General features: G+C 38.2%; 1 long non-coding RNA gene across 1 annotated transcript; it reads left to right on the plus strand.

Annotated features, from left to right (window-relative positions):
- Positions 1–10141: 10141 nt before the first annotated feature.
- On the plus strand, positions 10142–12722 carry LOC113018507 (uncharacterized). Its single transcript, XR_003271806.1, has 3 exons — positions 10142–10862; positions 11747–11775; positions 12205–12722. It is a non-coding gene; the product is annotated as an uncharacterized LOC113018507 (long non-coding RNA).
- Positions 12723–14508: the final 1786 nt, after the last annotated feature.

Raw genomic sequence — 14508 nt, forward strand, 5'->3', positions numbered from 1 at the left:
AATTATTTTAAATTTAAAGACAAATTACTGTACTGTTGGAAATAAACACAGTATAATTAAAAACATCAAGCACTCTACTTAAAAATCTTTTATTTACTTTAAGCTTCAAATTTGAACTTTGAACATTTTTCAACAAACCTAGTTGACTATATATTTGGTTAATTAAATATTTCAATAAAGGAATTCCTGTAACACATTTTGCATAGACAAACGGAAAACTGACATCACTGCTAGAGAAAGAGGATGATAACAATGTACCTACATTTGGTTACATAGCCAGACTTTCCTCTTCCAGTCCACAGAGCAGCAGGATGATTGTGAAGATCCTGCTGGGTGTCTTGTATCTCTCAGGTCAGTTATTTATTTTGTCTCCCTTTGCTAGTCCTTATTGCTGTGATATGTTGTAATACAGCCAGCTTACATATTGAGAGATGTTCATGATTCATATTTTCCTCACAGGGTGGCTTATCCTCTCCAAATGCCATCAGTACCACTTTGTTAATAAGTCTTTTACTTGGTATGAGGCTCAGAGCTACTGCAGAAAGAACTATGTAGGCCTGGCCTGCATTGAAAACAGTGAAGAAATGAACCAGTTTATCAATACAGTTTCATCTGCTGGTTACAACTCTGAGGTCTGGATTGGTGTTTACATTCATTTACAACGGCGTTCTGCATCTCAGAATGATGATGATTCCTGGAACTGGAAAAAACAAATTCAAAGTGAACCTTTCTTAGTTTCCTATTTTTGTCAAAGCATTTCAGTGAGTGGACAGTGGTATACCAACTGCTCAGTGGAACATCCATTCATCTGTTACAATGGTGAGAAAATAGCAACGCGCTGTCTTTTCCAATAAAGACTGTTTTGATTCATTTTCATTTACCCAGAAAACTCAACATGACCTGTTCCTCTACCATTTCTAATTGCAGGAACTTCGCAGAGTCCTCAATATGTTCTTGTTAATGAAAGCATAGACTGGTTCCGAGCTCTGAGGTACTGCAGGGAGAACTTCACAGACATAGCCAGTTATTCGATATCTGACAGTCAGTTGCAAATACTGCTGCCAAATGGGGATCGAGCGTGGATAGGCGTCATTTCACATCCTGAAATTCGCCAGAGAGATTGTGGCAACTCCTCATTCAGATACTGGGATGACTCTGGAATCATTCCCAGCATTTTTCGCTCATTGTTTGGTGTTGCAGATTTGCAGAGGTCAGGAAAATGGAGGTTCATTGAGTATTTCACAAAAATCCCATTTGTCTGCTTTGACAACCTGCCAGCTCCTGGAAAGGAAAATGTTCAGAAAAAAGGTACGTACATATTAAGAAAATTTTGCTTTAGTTTTAGTGATAATTTAGTTATTTTTTTGTCATAATTTAAGCATCAATATTATTTTGTTAGTCTAGATTTAACTGAGTAAATATCATAAGATTACAGTAGACTAAATCAAAAGTTGTTTTAGTTCTCTAACATATAAAGTGTTAAAGCTTGCTGTGTTTTTACTGTTGAGAGTTGCTTCACAGGGTTTACAAAGAATCTCATTTTTTTTTTACATGAGATGCAAAATGTGTCCATATGTCTGCTCTTCTCTTCCTCCAAACATTAGCATTTTATCATATCTTTTTGAGAAACTGTGAGCAGGGGAGTTAGTGGTACTGCTTACAGTGGGCAATCAAATGTACTCCTCGATGTCATGGTCCCAGGACTTCTACTTGGTATTTTGTGTTTCATTTGATGTTATTATGTTTTAGGTCCACCGTTTATTCTAAGGGTCCCTAGGTTGTTCTGTTAAGGTTATTCGATTTCCCCACGTATCTGTGAGTCCCCGTGCCACGTTTCTCCTCCTTGTGTTTTATTCCACGTTTTCCCCAGCCCGTTATGTCTGTGCTCTCCCCGTGTTCTCTCCTCCCCTCCTGTCGGCGCCTCTGTGTACTTCCTGTTTAACTTTCACAGTCTCCCGTCAGTATGAGTCATGTTGTGTTTGCTCCTGGCCTGTCTCGTTATGATTATCTGTGTCAGCTGTGTGTTCCCATGTCCCTCGTTATCCTTCTGTGTATTTATGTCCACGTCTCCCTCCATTCCGTGTCGCATCCTCCCTCATGACTGTGAGCCCCGCCGTGTGATTCCTCATGAGTCAGTTCCTTTAGAATCTCCCAGTTTAGTTTTATATTATTTTGTCTCGCCTTAGTCTTCTGTTAGCAATGAAGCTGTATTTAGAGTTCAGTCCTGTTTCCTGTGAGTTTGCGTTTGGGTCCAATTCCTGCCTGCACACGGCCTGATCGTGACACTCGAAACTTATTGCAGATTATTTCTGATTGGATCACTTCCAAACTTTACGTGTCATTATAATTTTGTCCTTGCGCATTCGTTTTTTGTTTTGTTTTGGTAATGTTTTCTTTTTGTCAGAAAAAATGTTATTGATTAAAAACTATTTTGAAAATTATTGGTCAACAAACATTTTGAGACCCAAAAATAAAACTGAAAACTCGTCATGATTTCTTTTGTCTTCTCTTTCTCAGTAATAAAAATGAGCTTGAATCTGGAGGACTTGTCTGTGGATCTGAATGACAGAGCTGTCAAAGCAAACCTCCTAACAAAGGCAAGTCTCTGCAAGTTCTATAAGTGACAAAAATATTGTTAGGACTTCGCTGTAATAATGCAATATGATTTTGTGCCTTATCTAAATGCTGAGAGCTGATAATTTTGATAAATCCTTCAGTCTTCAGGACCTTTGCTGTCAGAAGCAGCCTTTGTGTGAGGTAAAAGCCTTTTTTGTGTGTTTTTAGTCACCTGGAGGCTTTAAATTGTTTACTGTTTGTGTTTCAGCTGCAGGACAAACTGGAGGAAAAAGGAGTGAATGGAGTCAATCTGAAGTGGAGAAAGCTGCCTGATGGAGCAGTCTTCCATAAAGAGGAGAAAAATACTAAGAAGGAAGAAAATAAGAAAACTGAGCTGTGAAATTTAAAACCAACTTTACTGCCACTTACAGCTTAACAAATTTATCAGAGCCCCATCCAGTGTAAGGTTGCTGATTCTCATTCCCACTGCTTCTCGACAGGGCCATTTACCAAGAGCTACGTCAGAAAACATTCTGTAAAGAAAAACATTTACTGATGTTACTGAACGACGAGGACCCAGTGTTGAGAAAACTGACGGTCGATATCATTAAAAATCACCTGATCGACACTATGCAGAATCCAGCCGTGTGTAGCTGAAGAGGCTGAAAATTACAGGTTATCTGTGGAAACCTCTATCAAGAAGGTGGTGACGCGTGTCATTAAAAATGCCAGTTCACCTTGCTCTACTGAAAAAGTTGATGCCATCACCCAACGGCTGTTCATAAAACTCTGGCCTAGACTTAAAAAAATCAAAATCGACAATGTGATATTCCTCAGTGATATGGTTTACAGCTCTTTAATAGAGAAATGGAAAGAGCCAGATGTCATACTGACATTCATGGAATTAGGCCACAAACATACAGATGATGTAATTGTAAAGGTTTTCAAGGAGCATGCCATCACTGTATTGGAAAGTGAACATTTTATCACAAGTTTCTTTCTCTCTGCGGGTCATGCTGTATGGATCGCAGGCAGAAAATACTTGGTTAGTGTTTTGTAAGTCCCTAAAAGTAGATTCTGTTCATCTGGACGTAGCATTTTCAGTTTCAATTTATTTAACATCTAATCGATTCAGGGTTTTAGAGTGCTTTGTAATGATGTGCGTCCTGTGACGTGACAATATTTAGTCGCTTTGAAGCATGCCTATAGCATAGCCCATCAGTGGTGTCAGTTTATGTGTGGGTATATATAATATTTTTATATTGTTAAAAAAGTACATCAATGTAAAAAATTTAAAATGATAAATGTGTAAACTAAAGTCAAAAGCTGTGCGGTTTATGATGTCAGTGTGGCCCCCCGCTCCTTTTAATATTATCAGTTATAGCCAAAACAACGAATAGGAGCAGTACTATATGGTACTATTTGAGGTGCTAGTACTAGGGCTGGGCGATATGACCCAAAATTCATATCTCGATATTTTTTAGCTGGATGGCGATATAAGATTTATATCTCGATATTTTTTTAAAGCCATAAGGTAAGAACAAAAAGAGAGTTCTTAGTCAAAGCTGTGTCCCAGATGTCACATGTGCACTTGTATTAACATACAGCATAGATGTACATGAAAAAAACTACTCAAAAATAAATTATGAGCATTTATTTATTTATTTATTTTTTCCTGTCCCGTTTGGCTCTTTTGCATCAGAATTGTTGTCTAAATTCATAACCGTGTCTCTTAACAGGTGCCATTTATGGTCCTTATACACACACAATACGGTAATATTACGTTGAAGCACAGTATGTATCACTCCGCGAGGCTCCTCGGTCGGTAGCCGTAATGCTCCGACAATCCATCAAGCCGGTGCAGCTCCATAGCTTACCAAAGTCGTACTAAAACATTTTTTGACAGATTGCTGAGCGCCGTGTACCACATAAAATCGGTTCGCGGTCATCAAGCACAACCAGAATTCATACATAAGGCGCACTGTCGATTTTTGAGAAAATGAAAGGATTTCAGGCCATGCATGGCGTTAGCGTGGTTAGCTCGTTAACACGTTGACGCCGTCCAGCCCCACGCACGGGGCGATGCGCAGTAACTCGTTAATGGAGATTTGCTGTGTAGATCTTGTCGTTGCCTGCAGGTGAAGCGATGGGGAGGAGGGGGAGTTGTGTTCAGTGAAGGAGAGGTCAGGCCGAGTAACGTTGAGTAAAGACAAAAGTGGACAAAAGAGGCAAACTTGTGGCTCCACAACTATAATTATAACGTAACATAGACTATATCGATATGAACGATATTGTCACATCTTATATCTCATATAAAAATATATTGATATTTTAAAAAAAAACCTTGATATATCGCCCAGCCCTAGCTAGTACCCTTTCCCCCCCCCCAGAAGACAGTGCAACAGATCTTTGGCTGATCAGTTTTTGAGACAGTGCCAGATACCAATAAAATCCTAGATGCCAATACCCATCTTTGAAAGATACGTTCAACTTTCTAATATTTATTCTTTTCTCAGAGCCTGGTCAAATATTGACTTTATGTTTGATGTCAAACATTTTACGATGCTGTATTTAAACCAAACTAGATAGCTGGCAGAGTTCCCTTTGTAAACGTAATGAAACTTTGGTATACTCAAATGTGCACATGCCAGATATTTAACGGATACGTTAAACATGGCAGAAATAATCGTGTTTGTATACAACATTGTAAAATTGCAGTTCTTTTCAGCTAAAATGTCAAAAACTAACCGTAACCAAAACGATGAAGGTGATGATGTGACTTTTTAGATTTTTAAATAAAACACTGTAAAAAATTCCTTTGTTTAATTCTGAAGCCCTTTATAATAGTGATGGGATTTCCGGCTCTTTTTAGAGAACCGGCTCTTTAGGATCGCCTCACTAAAAAGACCCGGCTCTTTCGGCTCCGAACCGGCTCTTCAAGTTGTTTTGTTGCTTTAATTAATTTATTATTAACAATAATATAAAATTATGCACAAAAGGAATTACTAACGTAAAAAAAAAGTGGTTTTATTTATATATGTTTATATACAAATATATGCGGTGGCCCCTAGAGACAAAACACGTACAAACTCCAAAAAGCACATACAAACTCCAAAACACATTTCTAGCATGAACTGAACTTCCAAAATAGCTACCTAGATCACTTAAATTACACAATTCAAAGCATGAAAGCATATGTGTATTGTTTTGTGTATTTATACACAAGCATTCATATATAGTGAAATAATAAAAAAAAAGAAAAGAAAAGTTCATTACCTGTTATTACCACACACCAAATCGTTGGTACTTGCTGGCTTGTGTAGCCACTAGGTAACAAAAGCTCAACACTGTGCCTAGCATCCTGGAGCACTTCTGTTGTGTTTTGTACGTGTTTTTTGAGTTTTTATGTGCTTCTGAGTTTGCGCGTGTTTTGGAGCTTGCATGTGCTTTGGAGTTTGTACGTGTTTTTACCTGTTTTGGAGTTTTTACGTGTTTTTACCTGTTTTGGAGTTTGTACGCGTTTTTGCGTGCTTTGGAGTTTTTACCTGTTTTTACGTGTTTTTACTTGTTTTTACCTGTTTTGGAGTTTGTACGTGTTTTGCAGTTTGTACGTGTTTTGGAGTTTTTACGTGTTTTGGAGTTTTTACCTGTTTTTACGTGTTTTTACCTGTTTTGGCGTTTGTACGTGTTTTGGAGTTTGTACCTGTTTTGGAGTTTTTACCTGTTTTTACGTGTTTTGGAGTTTTTACCTGTTTTGGAGTTTTTACCTGTTTTGGAGTTTTTACCTGTTTTGGAGTTTTTACCTGTTTTTACGTGTTTTGGAGTTTGTACGTACTTGAGAGTTTGTACGTGCTTCAGAGTTTGTACGTGATTTGAAGTTTGTATGTGCTTTGTCTGTAGGGGCCACCGTAAATATACTTTTATTTATTCACTCCACATAAAATGTAATAAATAAATCATATAATACAAAAACCAACTATTCACATTTCAACTTTTAACTATTTAAATTTTCAGCTTTTTCCTTTTACAAATTTAAAGTGAAACAACACAAAACACTGCAAACCACAACACAATTAAATACAAATTATAATATGAAAACAAAAAGAACATGCATATACTGTCATATGGGCCTGCATGACTAAACTTTCTGAATCCTTTATCATCCACAACTGAAAATAGTTGTGGATGATTACTATACCTTTCTAATGTGACGTTTTGTCCCTGGCTCTCTTTCTCTCTCTCTCCCTCCCGCTTTGTTCCTGTGCTACTGAGTGCAACTACCGCCCCTTCCCAGCGTAAAGTAAAAAGGCTCGCATGCGGAGTGAAGCGGAAAAAAATTGCGAGAGAGAGGGTGAGAGAAAGAGAAAGGGGAAAAAAAAAACCCAACGGCTCGCGATAAGGAGCCGGCTCGCGTCGTTCACGTCAAAGACCTGGCTCTTAGTTCGCGACCGACCCGTCACTACTTTATACCTTTATTAGTTTTATTATATCAACCTCTAAAAAAAAATCCTAATTTGTTTAATTTATAAATAAAATAATGGTTTTATGTGTGTTGATTTTTGTTCTAGTAGGAAGTCTAATACCCAGATAAGTTAAATAAAAATAACCCCCCACACAAATAGCCACCATAAAGGAAGCCAGTACTGAAATGCCAGTTTTAATGACACAGCAAATTTTGTTACTCGATGGTTTTACCACAGAAACGTATTTTCTTTTAAACTACTGCCACAAAACTTTAATGCAATTAAGAACAACAAAAAAAATTTCCTCTCTGATTCTAAGACATGTTGGGTTCACTTCAATGGACTAGAAGTCTACTTTAGATACCATCTAAATCATCGATTGGTGGATTTGTTTTTTGGTTTTCTGTTTATTTATTTTTTTATTTGCTTTGTTTAGAGGAAAAGGGGCCATAAGTCCTATTAACCTGTAACAACTGTGATACTTGCTTCTAATAAAAGATATTTGAAAAAAATAAATAAATAAATTATATATATATAATGTGTGTGCCCAGATTTTCTTCAACAAACGTTTCTTAATTTCAGAAACTGTGTCATCTGTATACAGAACGCGTGCCTTTTTAAAAGCACGCCTGACAAGTTCTTCCACACAGACTTCAACTGAAAGCTGCTTCTGAGCTTTGATTTCAGAAGACTCTGGCTCAAGTTTCTGTGTGGATGCTACAAAGTGTTCCTTGAAGATGGAGATAAAAAGTTTGTCAACTGTTGGCTCTCCTACTTCCAATAGACTTAAGGTGTGTTTTGGGTTGGAGAGCGCTTTCTTGCAAAAGTCTTTGAAAATGACCTTTGCAAGATCTTGTAGGGCCTTTGGTGATAAAGTCAAATCTGCTGTTTTTACTTCAGAGCAGATTTGATCTAAAAGGCCACGCTTATGAGCCCTTTTCTCTCTGCTTCACCTCGAGGTGACGCAGAGGGTTTCTGCTCCTCAGAAGCCACGGCTGCTTTTTCAGCCTCTGAGGCTTCTGTGTTTGCCATTTGTGAAGGTTCCACAGACAGCGAGGACTCCAGATCTTTCTCTGGTTGTTGTCTGTGAGACCTGCTGATTGTCCTGCTGGCTGTCTCACTGGGTGCACGTGCAGTGTGCAAATCTCCCTAACAACACCTGGATCAGTTCTTTTATGAAGCCTTCTCTGGCTCCGTGATCTGACTCCGGGGTGAGAGAGGAAGCAATCGAGCCGATGCGCCCCTCCAGTTCTCTGAAGAGGCTGTGGATGCATCGCTCTTGTGGGATACAGTTTTTCAGCAGTACTGCTGTGGCAGAGTCCGCGCAGAGCTGCACCATCTGAGCAGCCATGTGACACATTAGCTGGACAGTGCAGTCATCTGGGCGACCAGCCAGCATGGATCGCACCCGCGACATGTTTAGTTGATCAAAAAAGCCATCTATGAGGGGACCCACAGTGGCTGCGTTAATATTGTCCGAATACATTTTAATGTTTTAAGCTGCAGCAGAGTGAACGACTGTGTCTGTTCTTGTGCTTTCTCCAAACTTGAGGTGACACAGAAGGTTTCTGTTCCTCGGCGGTCACAGCTTCTTCAGACTGTGTGTGATGTTTTCTCTTTTCGGGGATTTCTTGTTCCACAGACTGGCCCCTGAGCTTAAAACTTATATCCTTTTGTTTTTTGTAAAGACCTCATTCCAATCCATTTTATTAAATGAAGTTATTTCTATTAATTTTGTGCTTAATGTTTTGGCTGCTGAAACAGGAAAGTGTATCTCATGTATTCTGTTGACGGTTTGTTCCACTTGTGCGCACCTCTGTATGTATGTTTTCTTGTAAATGTACGACTTTGTATGGATGAAATCTCACTAATAAATATCACAACAGGATGTTCTCGGCATTTTCTACCTAAACAGTTTGGATTGAATGACAACTACTCAACACACGTTCAGTCAAAGCTGTATACACACACACACACACACACACACACACACACACACACACATTTGTCCAACAGACAGTGAAAACAAGCAGAAATCAGAGTGTGATTAGTGTGAATGCTTGAAAAGCATTCACAGTATTGTTATTCGAATCTTTATTAGTGTGAATGCTTGAAAAGCATTCACAGTATTGTTATTCGAATCTTTATTATTATTATTATATATTCCGTACGTTTTTTGGCATCTCACTCCTTCAAAACCGTTCAACTTAGAAAAACCATTCAAACACCATTAGATTCCTATTCTTTTGGACATGACTGCTTCTATTTTTCATATTTTTAACATTTATATTTTTAATTTTATTCAACTTTATTCAACAAAAATTTCCCATGTATTTCAATGGGGAGACCCTTCAAATTCTCATTCAACTTACTCATTTTTAAACTCTTACTACTTCCACATACGTTGACATAGAGCCACCATTCAAACTTTAAAACGAAGACAAGACATTCAACTATTCAACTTGTATTTATCTTTTCAATATCTATTATACTTTTTCTTCAGTTCCAGTTTAAGTTTCATGATGTTTTTTCACCCGTTTCAGAGTTTATAATGGGTGTGTATGGGACGGAATGTTGGGGCTAGAGTGAGGCAGCTCAACTGCTAGAGTGAGAGGAGCAAAAAAATTAATCTTAAAATCTTTTTTAAAACTGCTGCTGTGTCCGCAGCGTTTGCTCTACAGGTATGATTTTACCCTCAAAACGTAGCCATCGCTGTCCTCTTTCATCCAATGTGTTTACTATTGTACTAGGTGTTATGGTTCTTTCGTAAATGTCACCAATGCACAGCCTCCTCCCTCCAACTCTTCCATAGACTCTAATGTTAAAATGGCTCAGAAGGTTCGTTTGAAAATCAGAAGAGCATGGTGTCTTTCCACTGTCACCACGTCCATATAATAAACTCCACAGGCATGAAAACTGAGAATTCAGTAGACTAGACATTGCTGTCGCTCACGGTGAAAGAATTTTGTCAATACGACTTTTACTTTTCATTTGGGAATGATTTGTTTCGGCCTGACTTTTCTGTTCATTTTAAGCAGCAAAAGTGAGGTGCATGTCTGTGTCCGTGTGTATGGAGCCCTTGGGTGCAGTCACTATAGCAACCAGGCTCACACCTGCCTGCTTAACGAGCTCTGTCTCTCACTCTGCCAAGATTAAATCAAAAATGTGTGTTACATCTAAGCAGTTGTAGTAAGATTAACTTTTTCAATAGGTACAATAAGACAGGTTTGACAGGCTTTTGCCACAGATTAACAGTATGTCAGTAGTTAATATAGGCTAACTGAATAGAGCCCTGAATTATTGCCCTGTTAAATTCAAGTTGATTGTGTATTGGTGGACTTGTCTTCTCCACACAGGTTTTTCATACCTCGGCAGTTTTAGTCAGTTGATGACTTTAAAATAATCTTTTCTGACAGGATAATTAAAGCTCACAGCATCTACCTGTCTGTAGTGTATTTTCCCACATTTTAAATAATCGAATCTCATTTAATGTCTCTGTTTTTAGTCTGTATAGTTTATCTCCCCACGAATACGCTCAAAGTAGTCTTAAAATAAAATCCATAAAACAGTTCAAGATGACATACTTTTTATTTGCTAATTTAATGCCAGTTGCCCTCTTTCCTGAGTATAAGCGAATGAGTGACATAAAGAGAAAAAGTACCAATTTGTATGCTGGTGAGTCTTGTGTATTTTTTTCTCTGTCTCTCTATGACAGAGAAATATATATGCTCATTATTGATGTTCAAACTGATGCTCAAATTTCCAAGCACCACCTGAACGCCTCATCAGTCTTTAACTAATCACTGCACCAACTGCCGTCATTCCGCTTTGCTCTCTGCTGTGGTAAGTACAATACACTCAGTACAGCACTGTTTTAATTTTATGATGGTAAAAATACATGTTTGACATTTAAACTCACATATCAAGTCTTTTTAAAGTTCAACAGAGTTCAAAGAATAAAGAAAGCAAAAAAAGAATAACCTTTGCTACCATTTATATAGGTTTATGACTTTTGCTGTTAGCAGCAGTGCTAACGCTAGCTTCAATGCTAATGCTAGCTATAGTGCTAACACTAGCCTTAGCAGTTGTTAACTGACAAAAAGAATATTCTTGTGATATTCCTGTGATATTTATTGGCGGTCAGTGAGACAAAAGTAACAAATGAGATTTATTATTGCCATTGTGCCTCAGTTTTAACAGTAAGAGTACTTAATGACTTTTGCTGTTAGTAGCAGTGCTAATGCTAGCTTCGATGCTAATGCTAGCATCAATGCTAACGCTAGCTATAGTGCCAACACTAGCCTTAGCAGTTTTTAACTGACAAAAAGAATATTCCTGTGATATTTATTGGCAGTCAGTGAGACAAAAGTAACAAATGAGCTTTATTATTGCCATTGTGCCTCAGTTTTAACAGTAAGAGTGCTAGTTCTACCAGCAGTGCTAACACTAACTGAAGTGCTAACGCTAGCAGGAATGCTAGCGTTAGCAGCGATGCTAAGGCTAGTAACAGTCTAACAGTAGCCTTATATAAGTACTTAAATAAATACTTCAGTTAATTAGTTTGAATTATAAAATGGCTGCTGTATCAGCTGGTGTGCTATATTACTCTATAATTACCCTGCTGACTATAAGTTCAGTGTATCATGTCGTGTGGGCTTTGTTTTTTTTGTTAGTCTGATAACACTGTACAGACAACTAACATGTTATTTCTTGTCTTACACTTTCAGGAACTTGACTCACATCTGTGCTTTGCCTGGTAGGTGTGCACATACTGTTAGAGAAGTACACCAAAATTTTAAAAAAAGAGTCTGACTAATATAAGCTTTAAAGTGATGGGTTCAAACTTTGTGCTAGACCTTTTAAACACATTTTTATAATAAATACACATAAGTTCAGCTTAACAATTGGGCTAAAATATTTTTTTCGTACATTTTTGCACATTACATGTGATTAGTTAACAATTCACTCAATCATATTTGTATTTAAAAATATTATTGCTGAATTTAATTAAATATTTATTCTTTTAAAAAGTGCCAAATTGTGCAACTTTTTGCACATGGCAGCCGACAACAGTTTAGCTTGAATATTTGTTTTGTCCTTTTTCAGTAGTCACAATTAGTTCATACAATTACCATGTGATATAATTTTATTAAAATTATTTTTTTTTCTTGTTTTTTGTTCACAGTGTGCAGAAGAAGAACAAGGACCAGATCTCCAGTCTTCTATCTCACATCCCAACCCCCCAACCCCTCTATCTTCTGTCCTACTCCACCTGTTGTCTCTGCCTTCTTTCCATCTGTATTTCACCCTGTGGTTTGTGAGAAATTTTGCCAAACCAAGAATCTTATTGCGGTTTGATTTAAAGCCGTGTCTCTCCTGCTCTGTCTGTTCTCTCTGCTAAATTTTCTCTCTACCTGTTTTTCACTCTTTGGCTTGCTGCTGAAAAATGCACAAGCCAATAAAGCAATAAAGAGTGCATATTTTGCCTCAACCTGAGAACAAACTGAACAAACAAAGAAAACTCTGCGGTTTGATTTAAAGCCGTGTCTCTCCTGCTCTGTCTGTTCTCTCTGCTAAATTTTCTCTCTACCTGTTTTTCACTCTTGGCTTGCTGCTGAAAAATGCCAAGCCATTAAAGCAATAAAGAGTGCATATTGCCTCTACCTGAGAACAAACTGAACAAATAAAGAAAACTCTAATTCACGGTTTGATTGTGATTTCCCAGCCGTGTTTCTCCTGCTCTGTCTGTTCTCTCTTCTAAATTTTCTCTCTAGCTGTTTTTCACTTTGCGCTTGCTGCTAAGTTGTGCCAAGCCAATAAAGAGAGTGCATATTATTCTCTCGACTGACAAACTGTCAAACAAACAAAGACATCTGTTTCTGAGAAATAAAAACTGAAATATAAAGACAAAGAAAACATCTCCTGCTCTGTGCCACTCTTATTTTATAAACATATTTTTCTAAAGACTAAGAGAAACACTTGTGTAAAAATGCCAAGGAAGCAGAAAAAGTCACAAGCTGCAAAACAACGCTGGAAGAAGTTCCATGAGTTTCATGAAGTACCAACATGTGAACAAGCTGAGTGTGATTTTCCTCAGAGCTCTGCAGAAGACTTTGTGTCTGCAAAGACCAATGCTGATGGTGTCAAACAGGCAGGTCAACATGTTCCTGCACATGTACAACAGGTATCCTATGCAGATGCTGTAAAGATTGGATTGCAGCATGAATTTAATGATCATCAGGTAAACCATAGAGACCAACCTGAGGTGTCAAGTGCCCCACAGGTGGGTTATGCTGATATTGTAAAAAGAGGCCGTCACAGTGATGTGGCAGGACCATCTCATGCAGAAAGAGTGAACTTTGAAAACCAGCCCTCTGTTACACATATCTGTGCATCTCACAGCCAGGCTCATCCCAAATATGGAGACTCCAGAAACAAGCAGTGCACATGTAACTCACTCACATTTCTTGCATTCCTTCATGAGAATGATAACATGACTACAGCTGACCTTAATCTGGTCTTGGATAAAGGTGATGTGATGTACAAAGAGGCCAAGAAAAGATTTCCTAAAAATATTCATTTGGCTACCGATGAGCTGCCAGACAAAGTTGATGCTCGCAGGTCTATGTATCATGTCGACATGACACAGCCTTCCCGGTATGGGACATTTGAAGAACCTCCAGAGGAGGCAGTAGATACCTTTCTCAGCTTAGAAGCAGGACTGAGCTGCCTGTTGTCAGATGTGCAGTATGCCTTACTGATTATGAGTGGATTGTGTATCGCAGTGTTCAGATCCACATCGGGCAAATATGGTTTCTTTGATCCACACTCCAGAACAGCCAGTGGTCTTCCTCTAGCACTATGGTCACGTGATCGTGGTACGGCTGTGATGGTGAAATTCACACTCCTCAGTGACATGATTAAGAGACTCCAGGATTCTTATGAAATGATGGAGATATCACCTTCTTGTAACTATGAACTGAAGCCTGTGCAGTTCTACAGTATGAGCACAGTCAACCTGAGTGATACTATCACAGACACAGTCTGCAGACCAACAGCTGCCACTGCTGTGGCACCTACTCACTCTGATACAACTGTTGATGAAGCAAACTCCTCTTCTCCAAGGAGAAACACAACCACTGATCTTACTGAGATCTCTCCAATGTCTGTTTGTACACCACTGGAGAAACAACAAGAAGTCCGTATGACTCAGTTCACATCACACGAAGCTCCTCAAAATGAATTTACTTTTATAACTACCAAAGAACTATCGAGTGACTTTAATTTCCTTCCATCAAATGATGTTTTTTCCTGTCAGTCAAGGACTGCAATAAAAAATGGTGCTAACTGTGATCTTTCTGATACAGTTATACAAAAAAATCTATAAACTGACAAAAGTTAATAAACAGCAAAGGCGCAAAATGAAAAGAAGATTAATGGCATCAGACAAACCAAGAAATCAGAGAAAAGAAAACCAAAAAAGGAAAGA

The sequence above is a fragment of the Astatotilapia calliptera genome, unplaced genomic scaffold (assembly GCF_900246225.1).
Source record: "Astatotilapia calliptera unplaced genomic scaffold, fAstCal1.2 U_scaffold_93, whole genome shotgun sequence".
NCBI lineage: Eukaryota > Metazoa > Chordata > Actinopteri > Cichliformes > Cichlidae > Astatotilapia > Astatotilapia calliptera.